The sequence below is a fragment of the Seriola lalandi genome, unplaced genomic scaffold (genome assembly GCF_002814215.2).
Source record: "Seriola lalandi dorsalis isolate HSWRI2012SDOR001 ecotype SW California unplaced genomic scaffold, Sedor1 jcf7180002054277, whole genome shotgun sequence".
NCBI classification, from domain to species: domain Eukaryota; kingdom Metazoa; phylum Chordata; class Actinopteri; order Carangiformes; family Carangidae; genus Seriola; species Seriola lalandi.
In genome coordinates this window covers 1,557,859-1,563,492 of record NW_019524830.1, presented here as the reverse complement: position 1 = coordinate 1,563,492, position 5,634 = coordinate 1,557,859, and the positions used below count along the sequence as shown (strand labels likewise).

General features: G+C 42.4%; 1 protein-coding gene across 2 annotated transcripts in view; it reads right to left on the bottom strand.

Moving 5' to 3' along the window:
• LOC111654426 (muscleblind-like protein 1) overlaps positions 1-4,658 on the bottom strand; it is a 41,379-nt gene extending 36,721 nt beyond the window's left edge. The window contains exon 1 of one of the 2 annotated variants that reach the window (XM_087173752.1): positions 4,636-4,658. The gene's annotated coding sequence lies outside the window, so the exon portion shown is untranslated. Of the gene's footprint in view, positions 1-4,015; positions 4,146-4,635 lie in introns of those variants that run through there. The other variant, XM_023405419.2, reaches the window with a different exon arrangement.
• Between the last annotated feature and the right edge of the window lie 976 nt (positions 4,659-5,634).

Genomic DNA, 5,634 nt, shown 5'->3' with positions numbered 1-5,634 from the left:
AAAAAACACCAGGAAGTGCTGGCTCAGTTACAGCAACGCTGCCCTTGCCTTTCCAGTGAGGCTGAGGAAGGAGAGAGTGACGAGGGAGGAAGGAAAGATTGAGAAAACACAGTAAGAAGATAAAGAGGGAGAAAAGAAGGAAAAGAAGGGGAATTAGTAACAGGATAAACATATAAGCAAGGGAAGTCCATGAAGAGTGAGGAAAGGCATTAGAAGTTAAAGCTGTGACAGTGATATCAAATGCAACCAGACAGGAAAAAGTGATACAGAAACAAGTGAAACAAGGGACTTTGAGGTATGGAAGAATAAGGAGAAAAACAGCAGCTGGAAAGAATGAATAGATTAAGGAGTGTGGGGGAAAGAATTATGGAAAGATTTACAGGGAGTTTGTGACAGATTAGGTCTGGCTTCTGTCCGGATCACCTCTCTCTTTTTCATAATACTTGTCTACTGTGGCATGCAACCCTCAGACACCTCAGCTCAGCCTCACACTCACAGCTCTTGCCCACAATATAGAAGCAGGGCACACTGAACTGCACTGAATCAAACTGGACTCTGCTACTATGTGGTTATTAATTCAGAGTAACACGAAACATGTAAATACTTGGGAAACAACACAAAAAAGCATACCTGTGCAGTTTGGTTGCAGGTCAGCAATATATCATAGAAAGGCTAACCGAGACAACACTGAGGTAACTTGCTGTTGCCAACTCTCCTGTATTGTTGTTGACTCAAGGATTCTGCCGCCACAACCCCAGCATCCAGGGGAAAGCCAGAGAGGCTAAAGGAGCCTCCAAGAATTTGATTTGGACCTGATGCTGCAATATCCGGTAGCCATGGAGATAGTGGCCTTGGCATCTGCAGGAATCTTTACAGATTTTGAGATGTGTGCTGATGCCAAGTTTACTGACTGATCCTGCATGTTGTCTCTGACTCACTTCATTTTATTGTGATCAAGGAGAGAGTGCATTCATAATGACGACTGTTTAGAATATTGAGAGTGGCTTTGCAATGTATTCTAATTTATAGAGAGAAGATTCCACATACTGCAGCTGAATCCACTTTGTCTGAGGTCACACCTGCACCTATAATGCCATGTGCTGATATATTAGCCTGGTCACAGGGAGATGTAAGAACTCCCTCCTTCTTTGGTTATTTGCATATACATGTATAATACTGCAAAGAATATACCAATGCCTTTCCTATGTAAAACTGTCACGCCTCAGCTGTCTTTCTGTTCCACTCCTTCTCTCCCTCTGTCTCTGGACCAGTTTCCACTGCTGCACAGCTCTGTTTAATACAAAGCTGGTGATAAGTCATCTCTAATTTACACAGCAGGGCCTTAAACCCCTGGTGACAATCTGTGGTAGAGCCCCAGCTGCAGTGCTAACCCTTTACCTAGCCAATATTCTGGTGCAATGTGCCTGCACACTCACAGAGCACAAAAACACACTGTATACCTCAGACAAACAAGGGATGTCATAGTACTATTTTTGAACTGATCAAATTTTGATGGACAGTGGCATTATTAGTCACAACAGCAACTGCCTTGATCTATTTCAAACCATCATTCATTAGTGATGGAAGGAGGTCTATTTCCAACCATGGAAACAGCCCTGCTTGAGCACATATAGTATGCTTTTTGGATTAGCAGAGCCATCTGTTTGACTGCTAATCAATGGGAGCAGCAGGTCATTCTAACCTGCAACTGGAGTTTTTCCTTGACCCATTATGAAAAAACATGGTGATTGATGTTGTTGTGGCGCAATAGGAGACACATTAGCAACGCCTCCAAAGGTCTGGGCTCTCTGTGAAACTCTGACACTGACGTGGAATTTCCCCTCTTCCCCTCTTCTACTGCAGCTGAGAGTACGCCAATGCTTCTGCTCCTCTCTGCATCTTTCTCTTTCTCCTCTGCAACACTAGTCCATATTTCCTACTCATTATCATTCTTCATATGCTATCTCCGAGTCTGTTTTTTCATCACTGTCTCTCACTTATGACTACATCTTAATTCCCCTCCCTTTGAAATAACCACAACCACTTCTCTATTTGTCACAACCCACAGGACCATATTCCCCTCGTCCAATTAGACGTATGAGTACAGAGCCAAGGTTTGCAGTTGCCAGATGGTTTGCTCATTCAGTAATACTGTCAGGTTTCATTCTGCGTATAATCTGATCAACTGTAAAACAGGGGCCTATTTCTTCTTTTCTGCCTCATATTTCTTTATTTGAAGTGACATCAGACATATGTCTTAACTTCCTGTTCTACATGTCTTGTATCTCACAGATAAGACAACGGTGTGACCGTTGTTCTCTCGAAGATCAATGAGGCTGTAGAGGTGTTAGGTTTCAGCAAAGAGCAAGAAGAATCAACATACTGGGGTTGAGCAAACTGCTCACAGACATACTAATGTTAACCAACCGAAAACAGGAAGAGGTATGTGTGTATGTGCGCGTGTGTGTGTGTGTATGTGTGTGTGTGTGTGTGTGTGTGTGTGTGTGTGTGTGTGTGTGTAGTTAAAGGGGACTTCCACTAATTTTACACATCAAGATCAGTGAACTACAAAGGTTATGAGTAGCACTCAGCCTGTGAAAACAGTTGTACAATGTCTTCTGTGGCTCTGGAGTGAATGTAACCCGAGTAATGTCACTATCAAATTGCATTATGGGGAATTGAGCTTGATCCACATGTGGGTCTGTCTCTACTTCATCACCTCCGTTCATTTTTTTTTTCCTTATTATCAGTCTTTTGAAAGTCCCACAGATGTATAGCAATGAAATAAAAGAATAAAAGAGTAGGAAGCTCAGAATATTCGAGAAACCTCCTCACGAATCACATTAACCCTAAACCAAAACAGTCTGGCATAGGTGACCCCTTTGCCCCAATCAAACCATCAAATCCCTAACCCTTCACCTTTGTCCACCCTTTTTTTCTCGCGCTCTTCCCTGATGAGCGCATCTTTCCACCTTAAGCTTCTCTATCATCTCAACGCTCTGCTATTTCCCAGCTCTCTGTAAATGACACTGGCTGGCTGATGTGAACTCTCACTCCACTGAGGAAATGTCCCAGAGCTTTTGTGTGCCATACTCTGACAGCTCATCTATCACTAAGGCTGCAAATACATATTACACTCCCATTACAGACCATCACAGCAACAACTGTAACAGTACACAGTGTTGCAGAAAGGCCCACAGCAGGGAGGAGCATTCAATGTCAGCCATTTCTCTATGGTTTATTTTGGAGGCCGCAAACAACTTCTGTTTATGTTATGTGTTACTTTATAATGTGTGTGGAATACACCACATATACAAAGATGCTATAAAAAATGCTACACTAAAAATGTGCATGACAGTGAGAAAAGTTGTAAATGTGTGTCTGCTGACAAATACCCCCATTCTAGTGTGAATTTGCAGTTATGTTTCCCTGCAGCATACTTTGTGGTTTTCTCTTAACTTCTTTCCACTTTGACGCAGTAAGGGGAAGCAGGTGAAATTCAAGCTGTCAGGTTTGAAATATAGAGAGAGGAAATAGCACACTGTCTTGTCCCCATATGACACCACTGTGCATGTGTGTGTGTGAGTGTGTGTGTGCAAGATTCAAGCTTGAAGCTTATCTTGGAGATAAAACGAAAACGAATGGAAACACCCTTTGCAAAGATATCTTTCACTTGGGCTTTCAGCTATTTTTCTGTCTAAACGTAGCCTGCAGATATACTGCTGCAAATATTATATAAACTCTCCTTACATCTCAAACGTCCTACGGACCCTTCATAGTGTAGAGAATAATAAGACAATGTTGCACGTTGGCTTTACTCCAGCTCCTTTGCAATATGTAAGAGAAAGTAAACGAGAAACTAAGGCATCATCAATTACACAGTTACACAATCTAAAGAAATAAAAAATAAAAACAACAACAAAACAAAGAGGAAATGCTGAATGATACGATAAATCATTATACTATAGAGTCATTGTCAGTTATTTAAAGATATTTTACAGAGAGAGCTGCTTACCTGCGTGTCTGTCTCTCGCTGACGTGCCACTGGGACAGACGAAGCCACTTCAACACAGGTCATGCTGACGCAATGCATTATGGGATGAACTAACATCTTCAATTCTCTCTTCTTCTACTTCTCTCACTCTCTCATAATAGCACCTTCTGCTTGGCAACGGCCATACCACAAATGTGGTCAGGTTTAGAGTGAACCCTCACTGCGCAACACTAAGTCTCCATGACAACCATTCCTTTATCTCATTTGCATCTTCTTCTTGTATTATCTACTGATGCCAAATATGGTCACCTTGTTATTATCCCCGCCTCTCTCTGCATCCCCTTCTTATAACTTCCTCTTTCCCTCCATTTTCAAACTGTGAGTATACACTTTGTGTATAATGTAAATGTGTCTACAGGCATGTGCGCATGCTTGCAGCCTGTGAGTGTGTGAAAAGAGGAAGTTCCTGTGACATTACAACAGTTTTGTAGCCTGAGAGATAAGCAATGAAACAGCTTGGTAAATCAGGAAGTAGGGTGTTGTAAGGCTGCAGTTGAGAGATTTAAAAAAAAAAGAAAGGGGACTTGCAGTATGTTATCACAATCCCCACAGGAGCTACATCATCACAGGATTTCACTTACCCCCTCAGTTCTTCTTCATAGAGGTTGGTAGAGGTATTTGCCCCCCTCCTCTTCCTCCCCAAGGACTGTGTCTATCAAACTATCACTGGAATGTTGAACCAGGCCCCTGGAGCCCACACACACAGCAACACTCAGCAGCACTCAGCACCTGTCTCCGACTGCCAGTACAGAGAAAGAGACACAGTCAATCACACTGGACAGCACAGCAAAGGGGAAAGAGCAGAGAAGAGTGGGAGGCAGACAACAAGCATTTTATCAGCAGAAAAACACATACTGAGTAGGTTGCACATTGCTATGTGCAACACATCACATGAGGGTTAAACCAATTAATTTGTTAGTGCAATACGTCATTATTAAATTAACGCCAGTGTTTTTCAAATATTAGAACACGTTTCAAAAATTCCACACGCTGCTGCATAATGTTGTTATCACAATACATATTTGGAGCTACTAATACAAATTCGCTGGAAATAAGTATTTTTTCAGAAAAGAGTTTTTCAAAGTTTTTTTTACAAATTTGAAAATGTTAGAGTCTTTATATCTGGCATTTAGGTGACTTTTTATGCAGAAAACAACTATAAAAATCTAGTTTATAGTAGTCCCAATAAAAATCTGATGGGTACCAAGATGATTAAAAGGATCTAAAGAGGCATCTCAAAATTCCCAAGAGGAAACAAGAGAGCACTGTGTGTTGTGTGTGATGTGACCTCCCACCTCAGGCTTCCTAGACATATCATCTCTCCATTTGACACTTACGCAGGCGGTTTCTGGAGAACTCCTGAGGAAGCATCAGGGGCCCTGAGCACCAGTCGGCCTCCCCTCCTCTGGCTGCAGGGCTGGTGGGACTCGGAGGATTGGAAGTCAATGAAACCAGGCCTAATTTAGCCTCCACTGCTCCATGTGCTGCCAGGAATCAGAGTGAGACTCCTTCCCTTTTTAGGGCTCCCTGGACACTGCAGTCTGCAAGTGGCACTACTGCATTCCTAGCAACACTAAGGA